The sequence below is a fragment of the Eubalaena glacialis genome, chromosome 12 (genome assembly GCF_028564815.1).
Source record: "Eubalaena glacialis isolate mEubGla1 chromosome 12, mEubGla1.1.hap2.+ XY, whole genome shotgun sequence".
NCBI classification, from domain to species: Eukaryota; Metazoa; Chordata; class Mammalia; order Artiodactyla; family Balaenidae; genus Eubalaena; species Eubalaena glacialis.
The window spans coordinates 33,020,227-33,029,281 of NC_083727.1; the positions used below are offsets into that span (position 1 = coordinate 33,020,227).

Sequence of the window (9,055 nt, forward strand, 5' to 3'; positions counted from 1 at the left end):
AATCATTTTTATATTGGTATTTATTCAGTGATGACATCGAGACCACATCTACCCTGGTTATAAGGTGGCTCAATAGGGATTATTAGTCCTGCTAATTTATTTTGTTTTCTTTTGTTTTTGCCAAACAAGAATTAGCAACTCCTTTAATACTCAAGACAGAGAAGGAAAATGAAAGGCAGAAAAAGAAAGGGAAAGATCAAAAGAAAAAAGGTATACATAGTAGAAAGCACTACAGTAGCACAAATGTACTTTGATGCTCTAGCCAGAGAGGGCCCCCCTTTGCCTGAGAATGACCTTTGTCCTGAAAGTAGGCCCTGGATTATTGGAGACAAACCAGCACCCTCCAAAATTACCAAAGGGATCTTTACTGGACAACAGCTGTATTCCCTGTGGTGATATGCTTAAAAGTTGACAAGTTTACGATAACACACTGGAAACTCACTATAACCTATGATTCAATATTTGGCACAAGTCAGCCCACCGTTGGACTTGAGTCACAGAATATAAGTTACTTAAATATCCCCAAAGATCTTGTTGTGAATTTCACCTACAAAATCTTACCAAGTTTCAGAACCTGCCATATCACTGTGTACTTATACAACAGTTATATTAATTCACAATTGCTTTGTTCTAGTTTTCCCACTTTCTCAATTCCAAAGAATAAAGCTATTTATTTTCAGTAGAAAACAGGTGCAATTGGAGTGTGAATTAAGAATCTAGCAAAAAGCCAGTCCAAAGGTTATCCAGAACAATCTCTTAACTTTTCCTAATGTTTTAATTGGAGCCTCAATCACACTCAGTGTCAAGACTTTCATGCATTCAAAGCGGCCCTCACAAAATGATGTTTTTCTGCCAACCTTGTTCCACACTCTCCTCCCTCATCCCCAAATGCAGCTTTTAACATTTGCAAGTATATCAAGGAATTTGTTTCAACATGCAACTCTTACCTAGTTGCAGTGAAGAAATAATTGTCTGATGGTCTTTAAGACTGTCGTCCACCCTCAAGACTTCTTCCGGAGGTCTAGCATTGATTTAAAGGGAGAACAAATAAAATCAAAATATTGTCATAAAAAAAAGAAGCCTTCAAACCCGCAATTAATATGTATAAATTTTGAATTGCTGATTTATTGCATAATTTCGTACATTACCACTTGGTATGTTAAAAAAAAAAAAAAAACTAGTTCTGGATGAGATGAACTAGATTTTATCATTTATATCATTGCCCTCCCCTAAATTCCCCCATTAAAGTCTCTCCCATTATATGACAAGCAGATGAAAGTTACAAGGGTCATTTGATTCAACTTTCATTTCTCTCATTGCTTTTCTTAAAACTAAAGTTACTACGCAGAACACACACTGGCAAAAGAATAGATACTATGTAAGCAAGTTTTGTCCATATATCAAATATTTAAGCGTTTAAATCACAAATTATACAAAGCATTCAGAAATAATGTCTTTTGCAGTGAAACAAAATTACACTCTTAGCACTAAAAGGGGCCATTTATTTTATGACTATATATAACCGTATGTTTAAGAAACAAAATACCAGCCTTAAATTATATTTATTAGAGAATAAAATGATCAGCTCACATAAAAGGCAAATTTCAACCAAAGGTCTTTCTCATTTTTTCGAAGTTTTAAACACAAATTGCACTTTGCATTTTTATTAACGTTCAAATGAAATTATCCGCTGTGACTCCTGATTAAAAGTTGATCAAATGTGTAGACAACGATAAATATAAAAAACAAACAATTGCTTCTAATCCAGAGAGTGACCAATCTCAAACCCCAGAATAAAAGCAAAGTGTTTTTTCCCATAGAAGTAATGAAGAGTGGAAGCTGTAGAGTCTGGGTCCTCATATCTCATTTGCTCTCCAATGTACTAAACTTTCTATTTCTGATCAGCATCCTCTCACACAACATCTGGCTGCTCGCTCGGGTCGTCTAATTACTTCCACGTCTGAACGGACTACGTAGCTAAAAGTAAAGGCCAAAGTTTGCTCTCGGCCTTCCGAACTTAAAGATGCGTTTAACCACTAGAGGTCTCCCCTTGGCCAGTTTTGTACGTTCGCTATTTTGCTGCACTTGAAACTTTCCGGAGAAATGCTCTACTCGAGTCAGTGTTTTTCTAAAAACTTGCGCAAAAATCCACGCGACCGAGCTAGCCAGTACAGAGACTCTCGGGCTCCCCAAACCAATAAAGCTATTACAAACAACCCTCTAGGAAAATCAAAATTAATATTCGACGCACTCGCTCCAGCCGCTCCCCCCCCCGCCCCATTCTTATTTCTCATCTCAGTTTCCCTGAACTTAAACTCAGAACAATCAAAAATCTATTTTTGTTTCGATGCACTCTGAAGGATCTCTAACGCATTTTTCTGGCGGTAGACCCGAGGTGGTAGAGGAGCGGGCCGAGGGATGCAGGGAGGGGGAAGGGCCGTGCTCACAGCGCCCGAGGAAGTTGCATAAGGAAAGAGACTCCGTTTTTTGGGTCCCCTCAAAAAACCGGCAGGGAGGGGGAGGAAAAGGAAGCGGGGAGGGGGGAGGTAGGAGGGAAACCGAAGCGACGTTTACCTTCGTCTCCCCGTGGAAGGGTGGGGTAAGAGCCACGATCTTCGCGACCCGGGAGGGCGGCTCGTTACCCCCACCTCTCTCCGAGCGCAGACGGCCAAACAGATACCCCCACCCCTCCGCGGGGAAGGCGGGGAGGAAAGTGCCCGCTTTTAAACTTTCTCTCACGGTCGCGCTTGGGCCGGGCTTTGACCAGAAAGGGTGGGGGAGACTGGAGGGCCTTTTTCTTTCAAGGTAATTAAAGTTTTACCACCAGCACAGAAGTTGCGCCCCCCTCCCCCGCTTCCAGGGCTCACAAGTTTTCCTCCCGCTCCTCCCCCCCTCCCGCCCCACCAGCTCGCGGGGCGCGCGGCGGATGCCTCGGCTCCTGCGCTTCCCGATCCCCACCCCCGCCGGCCTCTACTTCCCCCCGCCGGGCCGCCGCGGCGCGAGGACGGCCCGCCGGGCCCAGGACGCTAGTGTGCAAAACCCATTATCCCGGAACGGCACACGCACGCGGCGCGAGGCGGGCGGCGGCCCCGCCTCGGACCCCTCTTTGCCTCCCCAGTATAAACACGGCGTAAACAACTTGCAGGAAAAGCAGCCCCGCGCCTCCACCCCCCCAACCCCCGCCCGCCTCCCCGGCGCGGCGGCCGCCGCCGCGGCCGCCGCCTCCCGACACACGCCCGCGCCCGCACCCGGGCCGGCGCGGCACGGCGCGGGGCGAATGCAGCGACGGCGCGGGCTCCCGGCCCGGCCCGCGAGCCCGCGCCCTGCGCCCTCCCCCGCGCGGACGGCCGCCGCGGGCCCGCGCCGCCTCGCTTCCCGAAGCACTTTCCTGCCTCGGGCAGAAATAAACCGGAGGGTTTATTTTTGTGCAACTTTCCCAAAATGGCGGAAATTGGAGCTGATCTATATGAAATTCTCACACAGTCGGTCGGGAAGGGGGAGGCGGCGAGGAAGGAAACGCAAACTCTCGGCCGCCGAGCCCGCCGCGGGTCCGTGAGTGTGTGCGTGCGTGTGAGTGTGCGTGTGCGCGGTGGGAGTCGGGGAGGCCTTTCCGCCGCGCGCGCACACACACATACATACACACACACACACACACACAGAGCACACGCCGGGGAGACGCGCCTGCACATTCAACCAGTCCATTCTCCGCAGCCCGAGCGGGGAGAAAGTGGCCCGGCCTCTTTTCCCACTGCCTCGGTCTCCCGTACTTGTACTTCTCGCGCTCGCTCGCTCGCTCTCCGGTGCGCGCCCGGCACAAAGGCCACACGGGCGGAGGGGGCCGCAGGGGCGGCGCGCGGGGCTCGCGCCTCTCGCCGCACCGATCCGCGGCCCCGGCCGCCCCCGCCGGCGCCCCCAGCCTCGGCCGCCGCGCTCGCCGCCCGGGCTGCGGCTCCGCGGCGCCCACTCGGGCACGCACCCCGGCGGAGCCCGGCGCCGCCGCGCTCCCCACCCCGCGCCCGGTGTCATGAAAGCGACCAAAGTGACAAGCTCGGGGGGCGCGGGGGAGGGGGCACACACGCATCTGGCCGCCTGCGCGCGGGCGAGAGCCCGACGCGGCCGCCTCGCCCCGGCTCCTTTCCGCACGGCCCCCCACACCCTTCCCCGTGTGCGCGCAAAGAAAAAAATACAAGTCTCTCCTCCCCCCATTTTTTCCTTTCTCTTTTCTCTCTCTTTTGTTCCTCTTTCACACTCGCACTCACTACTTCAGAGTGAGATGCCCAGAGACTCCCCCTCCAGCCGTTTCCGAGTCACTTGCCCACTTTTTTCCCCAGGATTAAGTTTTCTTCTCTTTCCCAGAGGCGCAGAGAAGTGGGGGAGAAACCCCTTCTGTCCTTTCCCCTCCCCTGATCTGTTTCACAAGACGAGGGTGCGCTTCCTTCTCTCTATAGGTCTCTTAACTTTCATCCTCACCCAGAAAAATAAATGAATGGCTTTTGCACGGACAAATCTTCAGATTAATAAGAGATTAGATCCGATCAACCGCTTCTTACCCCCAAATTTTCTCTTTTTTTTTTCTCCGTCTCACGAGTAGTCCTGACAAATGGTCCAGGGCTGCGGGCGCACTGCGCATGTGCGCGTAGAGTCAGGGCTGGGGAGAGGGGAAACTGCGCTGGTGCCGGTGCCGCCGCCGCCGCCGCCGCCACCGCCACCGCCGCCGCCGCCGCCGCCGCCGCCACTGCCGGGGAAGCTCGCTCTGGCTTCCCTGTTAATGCTGCTGCGCCTTCGCCGCTGGAAAGCAGCATTAAAGCGGGTTGGCAAATGCAGCAGCCCGCAGACACTGTTTCAGGTGCATCTTTTCAATACCCTTGTCACACCGGCTCAGGGCTGGTTCAAGAACAATCAAAACAAATACGAAAGACTGCTAAGGTTATAAATTTCTTTGTCTATTTTTCACTTTACTTTTTTAAAAAGGCATTTCTCAGAGCAGCTAATCCACCATATACTGTTAAACGTATGCTTTCAGCCATTAAAGAGTGGGGCTTAGTCTTATACGAACACAACCCAAAGGCTAAATGCATGCTACAGGTCATGAAAAATAAGAAATAAAGTTTTAAGTTTTTACGCCCTAGAACCTCCCCCGCTTTTAGGACTGGAAGAATACATTATAAAGTGTGCATGTGAAGTGTGCACGTGCTTTGCGTTTCTTAAGTGTTGGTCTTTATTGACAGCTTAAACGTGTTAGGCCTCTGTTGTGAAACATGTTGGGATACGTATGTCAACTTAGAAATCAGTGTTAAAGTCCTCTGTCCTCTGGCAATAAGCTGGTCGAGGACGACCCTCTGAATGTATTCAGTCAAGATGGCTGAGCGATCCTAAATAGCAAAACCTGTCTTTGCTAAGGCATCAAAACTAGATCAAGCAAGGGTATTGTATTTTGGTATTGACAGCTTTCCACTTACTGACTACAGGCCTCCTTTTGGGCGGCTCACCATTCTGCTTTTCTACTAGATACAAGTACTTAGAAAATAATTCAAGAAATTGAAATTGTGATAAACACCTCTATGTCAATAACGGAGTTTGCTTCGCGAGAAAAAATGTAGCACTTCAGGAATGGTGGAAGCAGGTCTTACATTTTGCTGGGGTGGGGAGATAAAGTAATGCCCCCACCCCTCAGAATGGACTATTTAGTTTGCATCTAATAAAGGGTAAAGGAGGCCCTTTTCCAAAATTGCTGCCTGAGGCCTAGAATTTAAATATATCACAGATGGAAATTCTGTATTAAAAATCCTTCTCCAAAATGTAAGTAATAATATTCTCGGTTGAATTTTTTCACTTAAAGAATGTTCCTTGAACCAGTTTCAGAAAATAAACTGTTAAATTCTTTCCTTAGGACCATGAAATTACCCTAGAGAAGCAGACTACCCGAAAATGTCTTCTGCTGGTATAGTGACCAAATTCTCCAAACCAAAAACCAGGATATATAGCTTGACAGGTACTCAAAACAAAGGAACAAACTCTGTGAAGCTGAAATGAGTTCATAAAATATGCTTCATATTTTGGGAAACAGTTGGTTTAGGGATGTGAAGTGGGGAAGGCTGGGTTAGTGAGAACTATAGATAATATCATTGATTTCACCCACCACATCCAACCTTTTTCTGAGTTGCTCCCAAACAGCCTAATTAACTGATCTGAATTTCAGCTTCTCTCCTTTTCTCCCTAGCCCTTGAATAAGCAGTGAAATGGCCAAAGGGAGAGAGACTACAGGAGGAGAAAGGAAGCAAAGCCAGGGGGCTATGTGCAAAACTAAGACCTTACCCCAAAAGAAACTAAAATTAATTTTAGATTCCTCTTTCTAAAAATCCATTTTAGATTTGTTCTCTCTAGATAATTTCTGGATGATGTTTCTACTTCACATATATTTTCAGAGATTTCCACAGTCCATAAACTTATATTAAAGGCCTACCTTGTGCTAATCATGCTACAAGGTATTGGGGATAAACAGATGATCAAAACTAGGCAACAAGGAATTCAGTCTGGCAAAGGGGACAGTCTAGTGCACTGGGCATTGCTTTACAGCGTGGAAGATGTTGTACTAGGGGTATGCAGAACAATTATAACTGAGGAACATCTATGGCAATAGGAAAGGCTTTCCAGAAAAGGTGATAACTAAGCTGATTCGTGAAGGACAAGTGTCCAGGGTATGTGGTTCTACTTTTTTCTCTGGGAAGGTGATCCAATCAGAGAAAGCCTGAGTAAAGGTCCAAGGGTTTGGAGAGGAAGGCTTGCCTGAGACCTATGCACATGTCGAGATTCACTAACAAAAATAAGGACGAGTTGAGGCTCTCTACAATACGTTGTCTTTCTCCCCCAGAGATCATCAGTAAAATCTCAAAGATTTAATCTAAATTGTTCCCAAGATGTGGTTCCGGATGGGACATATTTTGAAGGTACTCAAATGTAAGGGTAATGCTACCAGATTTTTCTACAAAGAATCCATCGGTGTTACCACCTGAGACAGGGGCAGAATATGATATTAGAATCTAAATAACACTGCATTATTCTTTATATAAATTGGTAGTATTTACAGAACCTTTCTCCATCTGTTCCCTAAATGGTAGTATACTAGTAGAAGCTTTTTGTTGTTCCTTCACACTTCCACCATTCAGTCACTGGTTAGTAATTCACGATGAATCCCTTCTTTCCAGCATCCCTTAATCGCATCACTCTCCACCACTCTCCCCACTTCCCATCCCACCCTGCTCTACCCTATCACACGTACATACCTAATCCATCCTCAGACCAGGTCTGTAACTTCCCTGATGTCCCAAACTAAAGTATTAGCCACTCCTTTACTTTTCTTTATATTTATTTATTTATACCCAAACTTGTGCCCTGCCCCCATGACTTCAGGCTATTCCATTTCTAAATATTATGAAGCTTAAGCCATTTTACATGGAAAATGTTTTAAATCACTGTACTCACTTTTTGAGGCTTCTCATCACCTCCCAGATGAAGGTCATTCAAAACATTTCTCACTATACTCCATCCTGTAACCTCTACTCTGTGTGAATTCAATTTAGAAACCTACATTCCCTTTTCCTAACACGAAGCTTGTTCTGCATTGACAGGACACAGTCCTTCCTGGAACAACTCAAGGACGACCTCCTCCACCAGCCAGCCCCTCATAAATGGAAAGTGACCAGGAATGAAGTCCAAGAGATTTTCATTGTAATCCAGTTCTGCCACCACCCACTGGGAACTATTAGGCAGGTCACCTCATGTTTCAGGGTTTGAATTCTCTCACTAGTTACACAAAGAAAAGAGAGTAGCAATTGATTTCTGAGATCTCTTTGAAAGCCATGTCCCTTTCCATCCTTCCATGTAACAGTAACATTGCCACATTTTAGTACAAATAATATGGAACCAAGGAAAGAATTTTAAGTAAGGAGTGAAAAATCCATCCATCTGCTAAGTATCAGGATGTTATCAGTTTATAGCTCATTCAGTTGGTTTAGGCCCGGTACTAATGAGATGAAGGTCATGAGTTCCATTCCCTAATGGCTAGTTAGTTTTGATCTGTTTCATAGCCACAAACTTCTTTCCTAACTCCAGTTTCCCATGTTGTAACATGTGCTATTGGTCACAATTTTTAAGGTAAAATTGAATCCATAGAAATTTTCTAAAATGAACAATACTTGAAATCATTCTTTCAATGTATTATCTTACTTTTAAGTGTGAGTCACGTTATTTTTTTTTTTAGCCTATATAATTGTGTGCTCCATGTTTTTCCAAGTATAAAAATGACATTACCGTTGATTTGGCCAAGATTCTTATTATTGATATTTATTTATAAGAGCTGAGTTTGATTTTCTTGTTAGTGTTCTAGATAACACTGAAATGTCCATATAGTACTCTAATTTAAATACTGGTAATCTTTACTGTGACACATCTGTATACATTCTTAGCAGAGAGCTTGTGATAGTGAAATGTAATTGAAATGCTGAGAGTAAAAGAAAAAGGATCTGTTACTCATCAGGTAAGGAAAGGATCATAATGTAAATCTTAAATCCTCAACGTCTTGAGGAAATTAATTCTGGATAGATGTGAATATTTATTATAATTTTGTTTAGATGCAAAGGTAAAGTTAGAAGTATGACAGACATATTCAAAAGAGCAGAATAATATGGGACTATAAACTGGCTTCTAAATTAAAAGGAAAAAGAGTTTATAATTTTCCATAACACACTTACTCACTTAAAGCCTAAATTTAAAAGCCTTATAACTAAACAGTATTAGAGGAACAAGCCAGACTTCAGAACATGTCTGTGACAGTAGCCTCTGATACACTTAGACCCTGGTTCTAGAATGTTCTTTCCATTTGACCTGGCCTCCTGGCCACAGCTGACTGGTCCAGAAGTGGGCATTTAATCCAAGGACTGAATCAAGTAGGGGTGGCCTATGAGTCAGCAGGGAGTGCTTCCCCATGTGAATAAAAGTGATGAAATGGAACAGTCTATTCTCACGCTTGGCCATATGAACCGGAAATACTGAAGAT

At 45.5% G+C, this 9,055-nt stretch overlaps 1 protein-coding gene across 5 annotated transcripts in view; it reads right to left on the reverse strand.

Moving 5' to 3' along the window:
- Window positions 1–4,618, reverse strand: part of L3MBTL3 (L3MBTL histone methyl-lysine binding protein 3) — a 119,659-nt gene extending 115,041 nt beyond the window's left edge. For 4 of the 5 annotated variants that reach the window (XM_061207728.1, XM_061207727.1, XM_061207726.1 and 1 more), the window contains exons 1-2: window positions 4,551–4,618; window positions 948–1,021 (exon numbers count right to left, since the gene is read on the reverse strand). The gene's annotated coding sequence lies outside the window, so the exon portion shown is untranslated. Of the gene's footprint in view, window positions 1–947; window positions 1,022–2,574; window positions 2,838–4,550 lie in introns of those variants that run through there. The other variant, XM_061207725.1, reaches the window with a different exon arrangement.
- Between the last annotated feature and the right edge of the window lie 4,437 nt (window positions 4,619–9,055).